Source organism: Cebus imitator, unplaced genomic scaffold (genome assembly GCF_001604975.1).
Source record: "Cebus imitator isolate Cc_AM_T3 unplaced genomic scaffold, Cebus_imitator-1.0 Scaffold59, whole genome shotgun sequence".
Taxonomy (NCBI): Eukaryota; Metazoa; Chordata; class Mammalia; order Primates; family Cebidae; genus Cebus; species Cebus imitator.
Window position 1 is genome coordinate 768,455 of NW_016107374.1, and position 15,151 is coordinate 783,605.

The window sequence follows — 15,151 nt, forward strand, 5'->3', positions numbered from 1 at the left end:
TTTTTGAGACGTAGTCTTGCTCTGTCACCCAGGCTGGAGTGCAATGGCGTGATGTCAGCTCACTGCAACCTCTGCCTCCCAGGTTCAAGCAATTCTTATGCCTCAGCTTCCTGAGTAGCTGGGACTACAGGTGTGCGCCACCACACCTGGTTGATTTTTGTATTTTTAGTAGAGGCGGGGTTTCACCATGTTGGCCAGGCTGGTCTCGAACTTCTGGCCTCGTGATCTGTCCACCTCAGCCTCCCAAAGTGCTGGGATTATAGGCATGAGCCATCATGCCTGGCCAGCAGAAGTCTTATTAAGCCCCTTTTATGAGTGAGGAAACTGAGACCCAGAGATGTGAGGCTACCCAGCTAGAATGAGGTAGCTGGCAGGTGAAGGCAGGCCTGCCTCAGTGCAGAACTGCCCTAGAAGCCCAGGCTGTCGGTGTCCTGCGCTTTATCACCTGGGACATGAAAGTTCAAGTTCAGGTTCACTTTCTGCATCCTGTCTTTCCTTTATTATTCCCCGAATGAATGGGCATAGAAACTCCCCCAGAGGGTTTGGGGATGGGGCAGGTCAGGTTCCTCATTTTAGGGAGATATTTAACTTCAGATGGGCTCAACCAAGTGTTAGTTACCTGGACAGCTCATGCCTGTGGAGGCTGACCTTCCCTGTGGTGCTGGGTTCATGACATACAAACTCTCTTCCCTCCCTGCTCCCCAGATCCACAGGGCCTCCTGCTCAAATCTTGGGCTGGGGCCAGGGTCACTAAGAAATCTGCCTTCCTTTGAACACTAGCCAGTTCATGTGTACACAGGGGTTGCAACCTCGGGGTTTGGGGGGGCATTGGTTGGGTTCAGCCTGAGAGTGTTTCCTCTGTCCTGTAATGTGTTCAAATTTTGGACATTTCATGTACAAATGTGGATTTCTTCTGAAGTCAGAAGCTCTGACGGTCCCAGCCCTTACCCTCATGGCAGCAACAGGCTAGACCCACTGGGCACTCTGGGCTTCTTCCCCTGCCATCACTGCAGACTCCCTCTGTGCCCCAAATCATGCCTGGAGGCTGCCCTGTGACAGCCCTGCCGTAGAGTCCAGGGACATGATGGGGTGACCCCTCAGACTCTGGCCGCCCAGCCTTCTCGGCTTGGGTGCTCCCCGGGGATGGAGGCAAGTTAGCAATGGTCTCTTGAATGCTGGGGACCTGGCCACCGCTGGGATCAAGACCTGACACGAGGTCCCTGCTGTGGTTGGGAGCACCTGATCAAACTGGGAGGCTTGTGGAGGCCCAGGCCCAGGACACCTCTGGGAGTTCCCAGGGCTTTGCCACCGCCCATGGGTAGGGTAGGTTTCTACCCCGTGAGTGCCCGGATCAGACCACTCACAGGGACAGAGGCCTTGTCTCAGGCAGAGAGAGGGGCATACAGAGAAGCTGGCTGGAGGTGTGGGCCCAGCCTGTTGCAGGCAGGAATGGGGGAGGCAGAGGGTCCCCCACCTGCTCCCCAAGGCACAGGCCCTGCAGGGTTCCAGCTTCTCCTCCTCCCTGGGTCCTGTCCATGGCTGTCCTGTGCCCCAGCACCGGCCAGCCTCACTTGGCACTGTGGCTGCCCCAAGCAGAGCCGACAGGGCAATTAGTGGCAAGGGGGTCTTGCTCAGGAGAGTCACCCAGGACAACCATGGGAAGCCACTCAGGATGGTGCCTGGGGGGGATCAGGAGCAGCTTCCACTTGAGCCCCAAGAAGCGAGCATTGCAGCGGCCAGGGGCCAGCCTCCCTGTGCTGTAGGGGGTCCCTCATCCCACAGGTCCTCACCTCCTGTGCTGCCCCTGGGCAGCCTGGCCTCAGAGGGTCATCCAAGGCCCCTCCTCCTTCTCTCCAGCCAAAGGTGGGGAGCAAAGCCCAGGAGAAAACCAGAGAGCTCTCCTTTCCCTTTTAAGAGCCCTGATGGCCTCAGCCCTGAGCCCGAGGGGAGGGAAAATGTCGGGAAAGAGTCCCTTCCGAACTTTCCGAGTCTTTGTTTGGGAGGCCGGGGGCTGACTGACTTCGCCAGACCGGGCCGCGGGCTCAGCCGTGCGCTCCGGTGCAGTGGCCGAGGCGCCCTGGCGCCCGCCACCCCGGGGCACGCCCTCGTGGTCGAGCTCGGACCCCGACCCGGACCCCAGCGCCGCCGGGCGAGGGCGGGAGGGGCAGCCTTACCAGATCGTCCCGAGAGCGCCGAGCGCGGTCCAGGCGGGCGCAGCGCTGGGTCAAGTTCACGTCCGGCCCGCGGGCTGCCCGAGGTCCCCGGGTGCGGCCGGGGCAGCGGGAGGCGCGGGAGGCCGAGGTCCTGGGTGGCCGCTGTGGCCGCCCCCGAGGCGCTGCTGTCACCCCGGCCGCGCCCCCCAACTTTCTGCACAGTGGCGGAGCTGGAAGTTTCCGGGCTCCGCGGACTCTGGGCTGGGTTTCAGCCGCGGCTCTGAGGTTGGCAACAAAGAGGGAAAGAAGGAGGAAAATCAGGCCGGGGAGGGGAGGAAGGGAGCCGCGCGGAGGCCGCGGCGCAGAGAGCCCCAGAACTTCCAATTCTACCCAGGCGCTTTTTTCGTTGTGTTTTTTTCTTGAGAGGTAAACAAGCAGGTCCCACGCCCCAGTCCTGCTGGGGCTTCCGCCAGCCAGCGCGCTGGGCTCATCTCTGCGCGAGTCCTCGGCACCTGAGTGTTTTAAGCCCACTGCCAAGTGTTTAGGAGAAAGGTTTTTTTGCAGGGTGGCGAGGGTAGGCACGAGATGCTTCCTAAAAGGCTGTTGGCACGCAGCCCATGTCCCCAGTGAGGGAGTAGCAGGCAGGGGCTTGGAGGAACACGCCGTCTTTGTCTCCTCCCGAAGCATCCGGCGGTCGGTCACCCATGATCCCCAGAGAGGAGGGACTCTTGTGACCCCCTCGTGCTCCAGGAGAAGGGGTTCCATGCTGGGTCCTGGGCCCAGACCTACCCTGCCTTCAGCCCGCAGCTAGTTCTCCACCTTCGGGGATGATTCGCTGGCCTCACCCGGCTCCCACAGCCCAGCTCCCTGGCACCACTGTTTTCTACCCTCTTCTCCCTCCCTGGCTTCAAACCCTCCCAGGCCAGGGTTCTGAGGACACACCTGGGCTGGGGGAGGCAACTGAGTGGCCCCCAGGTCTAGGAATCTGCAAAAGTGGCCAAGCATCATCCGTTGAGACTGCAAGGGCCCTGCAGGTGCTGGGAGGCACAGAGCTTCCGGCTGCCAGCTGGGCCCGAGGCCTCCGTTTGTCCGCCCTTCCTCACCAGAGGTGTTTATGGAGAAGACACTCGAGACCAGCCCAGATCCTCCAGAGCGCCATTGCAGGCTGAGGAGAATGGGGATTTTTTTTCTTCTTTTTTAAAGAAAAATGAACAATGGGCTATGGGAGCCTGCTTGGGGACTGGGGTGGGAAGAATGTTTGTCTTTTGTCCCACAAATGTGTGTGGTGCCCCGAAGGGGTGGAGAAGCTCTCTCTTAAGTGGATATTCTCCCCTCAAACTTCTCAGACGTGATCCTCTCTGAGGTTGGTCCTGGGCTTCCACATGTGATTCATGGAAGAGGCCTCAGCCCCAAGAGCCCCTGAGGGTACTGCCCCCCCCCCCCGCCCCGCCCCGGGACCTTCCAGAGCCTGACGTGGGGATGAGGACATAGAGATGGTGGAGGTGGGCTGGTGGGGTGCTGGCTGGAATAGTGGGAGCCCTTGTTTTAGGAGCTGCAGATGATTGTCAGCAGAAGGTTCATTTCCAGCATCCACAGGGGACCAGGGGAAATTTACCTGCCGAAGAACCCCAAGATCCTTTTCCACAGGCAGTGGGATGACGCTTTCCTTTTCTTTTAAAAAAAATTTTAGAAGGGGGTGAGGGGAAAAATTTTTAATAATATATTTTATTTAAACCAATATATCCAAAATATGATCAGTTCAATATGATCAAGATAAAGATTAGTGAGATAACTTTACGTTTTCATACTAAATCTTTTTCAAAATGTTTGTGGGTACATAGCAGTTGTAACTGAAGTTTCTTACGGTATTTTCACAGTAACAAGCCTTGGCATCAGTGGTCATGAAATCTCCCCAAGGCCGAGGGTCAGCCTTGCCCGCTCCACGGCAGTGTGACTGAAGCTCCATCAGGGTGTGGGCCACGTGTGGACATTTCTTTTTCTTGTTCATTTTTTTTTTTTTTGAGACAGAGTCTCGCTCTGTTGCCTAGCTGAGGGCAGTGGTGCGATCTTGGCTCATTGCAACCTTCACCTCCCGGGTTCAAGCGATTCTCCTGCCTCAGCCTCCCAACGTGCTGACATTTCAAGAGAATCTGCAGCCTCCTGGTTCTTAATGAAAGCTTCTATGCAGGCCCTGGCTCTTTCCTGGGAAGGGAAGCCTGACTGTCTCCCACTGCGTCCTCACTGGGAACTCCATTCCTGAGCTGCGACCACTGTTTTTAGAATTGGAAAATGCACTGGGAATGGCTCATCTTCCTGAAGGCTGAGCTCATTTCTTTTCTGACTAGTGGTCACTGGTGATTAGAGTATGTCCCAAAGGAAGCTGTCAACCTAGTTCTATCATACCAGGGCTTTGTGGGCACGTGGCCTACCCAATGGCAGAGGGCCCCGTGTGCAGAAGGGCCCCACACTCAATGCTTGGCCGTCCCTGATCTTAAAATTCTTAGTCATTCTTGATCAAGGGAACCCACATTTTCATTTTGTTCCAGGTGCCGAGTTACATCACTGATCCTGACTTTGGCTGTTGGCCAACTGTGTCATAGGTAAAAAGGTAAAAATCTATGATTTTATCATTTCTTTCACCACATTCTGTTTACAGAAATAATTTCAGAATCTACGTAAATAAGATACAGATATTTTAACTGAAGATCATTGTATTCAGGGAAAATGTTCACCTTTAAGAGCCAGGGACCTGGCATTGTGGCTCACACCTGTAATCCCAGCACTTTGGGAGGCCGAGGCTGGTGGATTGCTTGAGCCCAGGAATTCCAGACCAGCCTGGTCAACACAGTGAAAGCTTGTCTCTGCAAAAGATACAAAAATTAGCCAGGCACGGTGGTGTACACCTGGAACTCCCAGCTCCTCCAGACGCTGAGGTGGGAGGATTGCTCAAGCTTGGGAGGTTGAGGTCACAGTGAAAGACCTTGTCTTAAAAACCAAGGCAGGAAGTCGTTATGAGCACAGTACAATCCCTGTCCTTCCCTGGCTCTGCGCGGGGATGCTGTGTGCTGCCTCAGGGACCCTGGTGCTGGCTCCCACCTGCAGGGTGTTCTGAGGAACCAGCGGAAGCGCCTAGCTGGACATGTGGTACAAACCAAGAATTCAATAAATAGTGCTCTTGATTGTCACATTTATCATTTGACATGTAGGCTCAGGTACAGTTTGATTACTTTCAATGTACGTATATTTTACTTCTTCCCATTATAGAAACAATACACACTGTTAAAAAAAGTTTAAAGAATTCAAAAAAAAAAAAAAAAAAAAAAAAGGAAAGAAAACATTCCCTCCTAGGCCTGCTGCTCCAGAGCCTCCAGCCCAGCACATGACAGTGTATTTCTTTACAATTAGAGAAACAGATACACAACTGTTACATTTTAAAAACTTTTTCTTTTACCTGGACTTATTTTTAAATGGAAACACTAGTGAGGCCTCACAGAACTGAGCAGAGCTAATGACCCCTCATGTGGTGGAATAGTTCTGTACTCGCCATACTTCCAACACAGCCTTCACCAGCAAGTCTAAACCCAGTCTCTGTGGCTGCCTGTGTGCAGGGACCGTGGACTGTGATGTTTACGGTACGAAGGCACTGGGAGAGAACACTACATCACAAAGTGTCCTTAACCTGCTGCTGCCTCAGCTTTCCCATTTGTGACTTGGTTTAAAAAAATTTTTTTTTTGACAGTTTTAGGCTCTTATTTTAACTTCCACAGGCTGTCGTAGAATCTGCTCAGCCAGGGAGGGGAAAGGAGCCAGCAATCAGGTCTCCTCCTGGGCACCTTTGTGAGGCCAGCTGGCGAGAGTGGGGGGTGACACTGAGGTCCCAGCAGCTCCAAATGCAGGCAGGGCCCTGTCCTCAGAGAAGGTCACAGCCTAGCCAAGCCCAGACAGGTGGATGGGCCCACGGAACACACAGGAACCTGGAATGGAGGACGCATGCAGGAGGCACGGTCCGTGACTCCCCAGCCCACACTGCATTCAACCACTTGGGGCCCAGAAGCTTCAGGAAAGGTGCATGGGGCCACTGGGTCCCAGTACTCCAAACTGGAAGGTCTGGCCCGGGTACAGGGCTCCTCCCGGCTGCCCTTCGCCATGAGCACCAGAAGTTCTGCAGTGCCCAGTGGGCATAGCAGTCCCTAAGAATGACCCAGCACTGAAGCTGAGCCAAAGAACTTGGGGAGCGAGCCGCACCCCCTCACTCCCTCTCCATCTGCTCCAGCCTTGCCAGGCGGTTGCCTTTTGTGGGAACGGGGATGTCCGCAACACCCTACCCTGGAGCCCAGCCCCATGTCTGTGGCCTGCTACAGCTGAAAATAAAGAGATATGTTTGTTTTTGTTTATAAAAAGTGTTATGTATATAACATAACCTCATAAGTATATACAATTATTAGTCAATTAACAATAAAATTAATAAGAATATAGCAAGCAAAAAAGACTCCTCTTCTAAACAAAAAAAAGTGTTCATTACAGAAAAGTAAAAAAAAAAAAAAAAAAACTACTAAGAGGATAAACGTATTTAGAATTAAAAAAATTAAAAGAAACCAATTTCCCATGAGGTAATTACTGAGCGCATTTGGTGGAAGTCCTGCGATATTTTCCAACCTGTATGTGTGTATGTGCGCCTGCATAGTTGTGTTCATACCTATGTGAATGGCCCGTAAGTTATAAATGCAAACATATATACATCTATATAATCATATCATACTGTACGTTATTTTACACTTTGTGTTGAATAATTTGTGAGCATTTTATGTCATTATTATTCTCTACAATATTTGAAAAATAAAATATAAATACCAGTTAATTTTTGAAACCAGCCTTATTGAGGTAAAAGTTCCATGCAGCAAAATCCCTTTCACCCCTACCGTTCAATGAGTTTTGACAAATGTATGCACGAGTGATACGTATAACCGCCACGATCAAGAAAGAAAACAGCGATCACCACAAGGTTCCCTAGGGCCGTTGCAGGCAGCCTCTGGACTCCCTGGCAGCCACTAACCTGACTCACTGTAGATCACTTTTAATTTATTTGAAAAAAACATTAAAACTCATGGAGTATGAACTCTTGCTTGGGATCCTGACATGTGTCTACCTTGTTGAGTCTATTAAGAGCTCATTCCTTTTTACTGCATTGTAATATTTTATCATATGCCTATTGATATTTACCTATTTATCTACTGACGGATAATTGAATTTTTTTTTTTTTTTTTTTTTTTTATTTTTTTTTTTTTTTTTTTTTTTTTTTTTTTTTTTTTTTTTTTTTTGGTTATTTTATTTTTTTTTTTTTTTTTTTTTTTGAGGCACGGTCTCACTGTCGCCCAAGCTGGAGTCCAGTGGCACAATCTTGGCTAACTGCAACCTCTGTCTCCCAGGCTCAAGTGATTCACCTTGGCCTCCCAAGTGCTGGGATTACAGGCATGAGCTACTGTGCCTGGCCTGTTTCTGATTTAAAAAAATGTTTGCTATTGTGACTAGAACTTTGCGAATGCCAATTAATTTTTACAGTGTTTTAATGAGCAATGTCACCAGCACATGCTGTAAATGCCCACGCATGTGGGCATGGCCTGTGTGTTTCCTCCGTGGAGGACCTGAGATGGGGAAACCAAGGGCTAGGGGATGAAGAAAGGGGCCAGTGGCCACACAGCTGGTGAGGAACGGGCTGGGGGACCCACTCTAAACCCCAGTATGCCAGGAGAGCATGGCGCCGTACTCACACTTGCCTGGATCAGAAATGCTTGTAATTTTCCCACGCAGAGATATTTCCATGAAAATCAAGTTGTGGGCTGAGAGATGAAAGGCAGCCTCGTGTTAACTGCGCAGGCTTTGGTTTGGTCCCTCCACCGAGCTCATGGGTGTGTGTGAATATCTCTGTTTTCAGACACATACACACACACACACCAACACCAGTGGCAATGATCCATTGGTGGCTCTATACTGCCTTCGGAGCATGAGTCCGTGGCTACTGACTTTACAGTCGTGGCACAAGCTGGCCCTGGACACGAGGCCCTGGCTTGGCTTCTGAGCATCCATTCAACAGACTTGTTTTAAAGGATGTCTGATTATTTCCCAAAATCAAATCTCCCCTACAGGACAAAGTTCAGGCTGCTGGGAGGAATCAAAGGAATGATCTGTCCCCAAAATGGCTGCTTCCAAAGAGGTGTCACAGCCAGCCTGTGAGTGGCTGTGCCCAACAGAAGGCCAGGGGAAAGGAGGTGCTCCTTGGAGTACAGGGATCCTACGTGTCTGTAGGCGATTCTTGGGCCACTCTGCAATAGCTCAGCATTGAAACTGAGACAATGTTTGATTTTGCTCACTTATTAATTAGCTTCTAATTATATGTCTGTTGGGGCTATTCCCATGATCTCATTTAATCCTAAACAACTATTGTTATCCCACTTTTACAGACGAGAAACATGAGGCCCAGAGAGGTTAAGAAACTTGCCCAAGGCCACACAGCAGTGGGTACTCAGTCCCAGAATGCCCGTTCTTTGCAGACATCAGGCTTCTCTTCTGAGTTAGAGGTGTCTTCCCAGTTGTGGCTAGCAGGCTCCAAGAACACATGTTCATCTCAGCTCCGGTAGAACCCTAAACAATTCTTGTGTGCTCGGAAGAGACAAATGGTCCAGGGCCCCCACTTCCTGTTCAGGTCCCTGAGGAGCCTCCCTCCTCAGACCACACCCCACTGCTGAGCAGACCCCTAACACTTGTCCTTGCCCCCTTTCAAGAAGGTGAGTGTCAGCCCGAGTTGGGCAAAGAAGAATCAGCTCCGCTCAACCCTTGGTCCACAGCCTCCCTGGTCTTGAAGTCAGCGGGCCTAAGGAGGCCTCTGTCCATGGGAGATGAAACAAGGAAAGGAAGGGCCCATTCTCTCAGAAAACATGTGTTTTCTGTTTACAGAGGGGCCTGTCCAGTTCCTATGCTTTGTTCTTTAATATGGAGCCAAAAAAAAAAAAAATCAAATGTGGAGCTTCCGCTCTGAGCTACACTTGGAGGCTAGAAAGTCTGGATTGCTGTGGCTCATTGTGGTGGGGTGTCCTGTCTGCTGCCAACATCCAGCATATACTAACCTCGAAAGCCAAGGAAAAAGCCAGACTGCCCCTCCGCATTGCCAGGACGGATGGGGTACAGATGGGAGAGGCAGCCTGTGTCCTGGGGGCTGGCTTGCCACTGTGTGTGGGCACACTGGGGGTGTGCTGCCATGCCCTTGTAGCCTTGGCACCACAGGCCCGGCAGGCTTGGTGCCACACATGGGCCATCCAGGGCTCACCTACTTCATGCCCTTTCTTCAGATGCTGGGCAGAGGGCATCCTTTCCCATCTCAAGCAAAGGGAGGCAGCCAGTATTCGGAGATCTGGGGTAACAGGTAGGTGGGGATCTTCAGGCAACTTGGGTCAAGCTCAGGGATGCTGAGCAGCTTGAGAGTTGGGAGAGGGGCTTAGCTCTGGGTACGCGGATCTTCCGGCTGGAGATGAGGCAGCAGTGAGCTAAGGTAATCAACAGAGCTGGCAGCCAGCTACACCTATGAAGGGAAATTCTTATCACAGGATGCCGGGTCAGCACACAGGCTAACTGCTGAGACTGAGAATCGGGGATCTAGGTCCAAATCTAGGCTGTGCCCCCTTGCCCTCCAGGGCCTCCGGCAAGCTGCGTCTCTGACCTCGGTCCCTCACCTCTGAAAGGGGGTGGCATGTGAGACCAGCACGTTGATACAGCTGCCAGGAGTACTGAGATAACACGTTTACGTGTTAAGTCCAGGATGGCCTGGCTCGTGCTTTCCAATACACGGCAGCTGCCATTGCCATGCATGTCGGGGCTTCAGTCTTCACCGAAGGGGCGTTCTGGCTAGAAACAGCTCATCAGCTTAGGCTGTCACAGCCAGCGGAGAGGGGTCCCGCAATCCCTCCCACCCAGGGCAGACCCTGACTAGGACCGGAGGACGCCTCACTGGGCCACACCTTCCTCCCAGTGCAGAGTCGTGACATCAGTAACCCTGGTTGACAACGGAGCCTAGGGTTCTGATGTCACTTTTCTGCCCGGGCGGTGCGTTCCGCGCAGGCCGACAGGCAGGCTGGCCCCCGGCCCAGTGCATAGGCTCCGCACCTCTGGCCCCTCGGGGGCTGCCGCAGGGCCTGGCACGCGCGCCCCCGGGGCCCCGCCACCGGCCCCTTTCATCTCCGCCTCCCGGCTGTCCTGCCTCTGCGTCCCGCGCACCTGGGGGCGGGCGGGGACAGCAAAAAACCATCGCAGGAAGCGCGCTCGACCTCGTCTGGCACCAGCGCCCCTCCCGGGCGGAAGCCGCGGCGCCTTGGACTGGCCGGGCCCCCACCCCCGCTCTTCCGTCCCGCCCCGGAAGCCGGAACGAGGACGCGACGCGCGGCGCGGACGCAGCGCCGTAGCCAAAAGGGCGGGGCCTGAGGCGGCCGGGGGGCGGGGCCTCTGCGCGGCCCGTTCCGGAAGCCCAAGCGAGAGTGCGACGGGCCGTGCGGACGTAGCGCCGCAGCTGAGGAGGCGGGGCAAAGTCTGGGGGCCGGGTCTCTACATCAGGGGGCGGGGCCTCTGGGTGGCCGTCTCAGGTCCTAGGACGAGGGCTGTGCGGACGTTCCGTCGCAGTCGAGTGGGCGGGGCCTAGGCGGGGCCTCTGTTTGGCCCTCTCAGGAAGCTCAGGGGAAGACTCGGAGGGCGGTGGCTGTGGGGCGGGGCCTGGCTGGGCGGGGGCGGGGCCTGGGCCTGGGCGGGGCCTGCGTGGCGGGCGGTGGGGCCGATTCCGAGCTTTCGCGCAAATTAGGTCTCCGCTTTAAAATTAAACAACTTTTGCTGTTCGTTCTCCCCTCCCTAAACCAGATAAAACAACCAGACAGTGGAAAATTTGTAAAACCTAGGCGAGTACAAAGTAAGAAAAGGAGAAGCCTTTCCGAGTCATCAAGCAAAATACTGGTCTGGAGTATCTTTTTATCTAACTATACGGATTTTTACGTAATCAGGATAACCTTGTATACACGCTTGCGGCTACCTTTAAAAATAACATTTTTTTTTTTTTTCTAATTGCAAGACCACACGTTTACTGCATGGAATTTGGAAAATTGGAAAAAATTACAAAGAAAAAAAGTAGCCTGAGATTCCCTCACACGAGATCACCATTGTTAACAGTTGACGTTCTTTCTTTCCTTTTACACAATTATGCATTTGTTCAGACAAATAATGGATTATGCTGTAAATACTACTTTACAACTTTGTCTTTTTAACCATGGCTATATTCTAAATGTCACACATCATTTACTGTTCATCCACAGTGTTTGTGATCATACACAGTGGGGCTGTATTTTATTTAACCCATATGAGATTATTGGATATTGATGTTGTTTCCAATTCCATCTCTTCCTTCTTTCTTTTATGATAAGCATTCTTTCAGCTAAATCTTTATGCATGTCTAGTTCCTAGATGTGGAAATGCTGAGTCAAAGCATATAAACACGAATGCTTCTTGTATGTCCCTTTTTATCTTTATGTTTTCCAAATTTAAAAAGTAATCAATCAGTATTTTAACAATTGGTTTAAACTCGAGTACTCTATATACAAAAAAGATCTCTCATTTGCAGAATATATAAAGAACTCCTGGCTGGGCGTGGTGGTTCACCCCTGTTGTTCCAACACTTTTAGGAAGCCAAGGCAGGGGAATTGATTGAGCTCAAGAGCTCAAGACCAAGGAAGAGGCAGGTGGATCACCTGAAGTTAGGAGTTTGAGACCAGCCTGGCCAACACGGTGAAACAAAAATTAGCCGGGCATGGTGGCGGTCACCTGTAATCCCAACTACTTGGGAGGCTATGGCAGGAGAATGGCTTAAACCCGGGAGGCAGAGGTTGCAGTGAGGCGAGATTGAGCCATTGCACTCCAGCCTGGAAAACAAGAGCAAAACTCTGTCTCAAAAAAAAAAAAAAAAAAAAAAAATCCCGGGCACAGTGGCTCATGCCTGTACTCGCAGCGCTTTGGGAGGCCAAGGTAGGTGGACCACGATGTCATTCTGGCCAACATGGTGAAATCCCGATTCCACTAAAAATACAAAAATGTTTAGTATTTTTAGTAGAGACGGGATTTTACTATGTTGAAATGGGATTTCAACATCCTGGTCAACATGGCGAAATCCTGTCTCTGCTAAAAATACAAAACTTAGTTGGGCGTGGTTGCGCATGCCTGTAATCCCAGTTACTCAGGAGTTTGAGGCAAGTCCCAGCTACTCGGGAAGCTGAGGCAGGGGAATGGCTTGAACCAGGGAGTCAGAGGTTGCGGTAAGCCAAGACCCTGCCACTGCACTCCAGCCTGTCCACAGAGTGAGAATCCATCTCAAAACAAACAAACAAAAACAAGCTGGAGACCAGCCTGGGCAACAGAGTGAGAATTCGTCTTTATAAAAAATGTAAAAACTAGCCTTCTTGGTGGGAATGTTAGCATTGCTAGTGGGAATGTAAAATGGTGCAGCTGCTGTGGAAAACCGTATGAGGGTTCCTCAGAAATGCAGACACAGAGCTACTACAGGACCCAGCAATTCCACTCCTAACTATAGACCCCCCAGAATTGACGACAGGAACGCTAACAAATATTTGCACACTTTTGCTACAAAAAGCAGCAGAGTTATGCATGATGCACAGAAGGTGGAAACAGCCCCAATGTCCACGGGTAGATGGATGGGAAGGAAAAGGCAGCTTATATAGATGTGCAATGGAGTACTATTCAGCTTTCAAAAGGAATGAAGTTCTGACATATGTTAAGACGGGGATGAACCTTGGAAACATGGTGCTGAGTGAAGTCAGCCAGACACGAAAAGGCACATAGTGTATGCGTCCACCTGTCCGAAGTCCCTCGAGTAGTGAAATTCATCGAGTTAGAAAGTAAACCAGTGCTTACAGGGCACTAGGTAGAGCTGAGACTGAGTTGTTATTACTATTATTATTACATATTTTTTTGAAACAGAGTTTCACTCTGCCGCCCAGGCTGGAGTGCAGTGGTTTGATCTTGGCTTACCGCAACCTCTGCCTCCCAGGTTCAAGGGATTCTCCTGCCTCAGCCTCCTGAGTACCTAGGACTACAAGTGTGCACCACCACGCCCAGCTAATTTTTTATATTTTTAGCAGAGACAGGGTTTTACCATGTTGGCCAGGATGATCTCAATCTCCTGACCTCGTGATCCGCCCACCTCAGCCTCCCAAAGTGCTGGGATTACAGGTGTGAGCCACCATGCCTGGCCCCGGGTTATTATGTAATAGCTATGGAGTTTCAGTTTGGAATGAGGAAGGTGTGGAGACGGACCAGGGTGATGGTTGCCCAGCAATGTGAATGTACTTAATGCGCTGAAAAGACAAATTTTGGTATGTATATTTCATGACAAACACACAAAGACATTTCTGGGGGGGAAAAGGAAAGATATTTCTGAGATTCTGGTCCCAAGCATCTTGCATGGAACAAGGCCTGCACACATAACCAGCTCCTCCTGGATGACCCTGCCCAGGTGGTTGGGGATGGCCCTTCTGGGGAGCCCAGCTCTGGACAAACAGGGCTCAAGCCAGGCTTCACACATCTGGCATTTTCCATCATAATTTCCAAGCTGGGAGAGAGAAACTTGCTTTGTGGAAGCACTGAGTCACTGTGAATCTTTAACTTGCGGTTTTATTTCTGTGCCATTGAGACACACACACACAACTGACTCCCTTTGCAAACATGAGTGATACATATTCATCGTCAGCAAATTTGCAAACATGGGAAAGCACCCCTGAGGACACAACAGATAGAACCCCAACTCAGAGAAACACAGCTGACATCTAGGCGTATCTTCGTTCAGCCTTTCTTGTCTGTTCCTAACACATACTTAAAATCATTGTGGTCGAACGTCACGTTTTACGCTCTGCACTTTCACTAACATGCAGCAAACAACTCACCTCCTCATCAATGTTTCTAGGTCACACTTTAATGGCTGCAGAAGAATCCATTGTTTGGATGATCCCATATGTAACTTCTTTACCTCACTCTTGATGGTTGGCTGTTGAGGTGATTTACAAACCTGCTGCTATGAACGTCTTCGTGGTGTATCTCGGATAATTCCCAGGGGTATTCCCAGGGGACCAATTGTAACATCACCGAGGATTCGCTTTTTAAAGGCCTTTGAATATAGTATCACCAATCAGCACTTCAGGAAGAGCGGACAGATTGTTTTTGCCCCGACATCGCGGGAGTGTGTGGGCGTGTGTTTTACACAGAGGTGTCTTATCCTACCTCGTGGGGGACCTGCTATAGCAGGACCACTGTCAGGGGACAGGCCCTGGCTCCGGGGCTTTGGTCCACGGTGGGTCGCTGCCTTTTTGTCTTTGCTGAGCCATCACTCCCAAAGAGAGTGGGCAGGGAGGTCTGGGCTCTGAGCTCTGCGGGGGCAGTGACCCTGGACGCAGGCTCCTGACTCTGGGGAAGGCTCCACTCTGTGACCCTGGAAGCCACGGAATACTTTTTTTTTTTTTGAAGTGATTTTACCTTTATTTCCTTCACTTTAAGCCAATCATGAAATTTCACAGTGATTTCTGGGGTGGGGGCAGAAGGAAGGCGGTGTCAAGAATCACTGGGGCTGTGGCCCAGTTGGCCCGTGGAGGTGCAGGTAGGGTGGGCCCTCACTGGGGCAGCTGGAGGAGCACGGACTGCCCCGCCGGCAGGTAGGTGATGTTCCGAGAGCGTGACAGCTGGTACGCGATGTCCTCCGCGGCTTCCAGCTTGCGCAGCTCGATCAGGCCGTCCCCTGCGGTGGCCAGTGAGTTGGCAATCAGCTCAGCTGCCTTGGAGTCGCCCTCAGCAGAAATGATTGCCGCCTTTTTCTGCTGCTCAGCCTTTTCCACCACGAATCCGGCCCTCTCTGCTTCCTGCTGAGCCACCTGCTTGGCTTCCACCGCTTCTGTGAACTCCTTCCCGAA

The 15,151-nt window shown here is 51.6% G+C and overlaps 2 long non-coding RNA genes and 1 pseudogene across 3 annotated transcripts in view; 2 read left to right on the forward strand and 1 right to left on the reverse strand.

Annotated features, from left to right (window-relative positions):
• The first annotated feature begins 2,174 nt into the window (after positions 1-2,174).
• On the forward strand, positions 2,175-4,051 carry LOC108304970. The gene is made up of 3 exons (XR_001825490.2): positions 2,175-2,579; positions 3,712-3,803; positions 4,031-4,051. It is a non-coding gene; the product is annotated as an uncharacterized LOC108304970 (long non-coding RNA).
• Positions 4,052-9,626: 5,575 nt separating this feature from the next.
• Positions 9,627-11,428, forward strand: LOC108304971. The gene is made up of 2 exons (XR_001825491.2): positions 9,627-10,675; positions 11,049-11,428. It is a non-coding gene; the product is annotated as an uncharacterized LOC108304971 (long non-coding RNA).
• A 3,426-nt stretch (positions 11,429-14,854) lies between these two features.
• LOC108304933 overlaps positions 14,855-15,151 on the reverse strand; it is a 944-nt pseudogene continuing 647 nt past the window's right edge. Inside the window, exon 2 of the transcript XR_005200423.1 lies at positions 14,855-15,142. The product of XR_005200423.1 is annotated as a prohibitin-like (transcript). The remainder of the gene's footprint in view (positions 15,143-15,151) is intronic.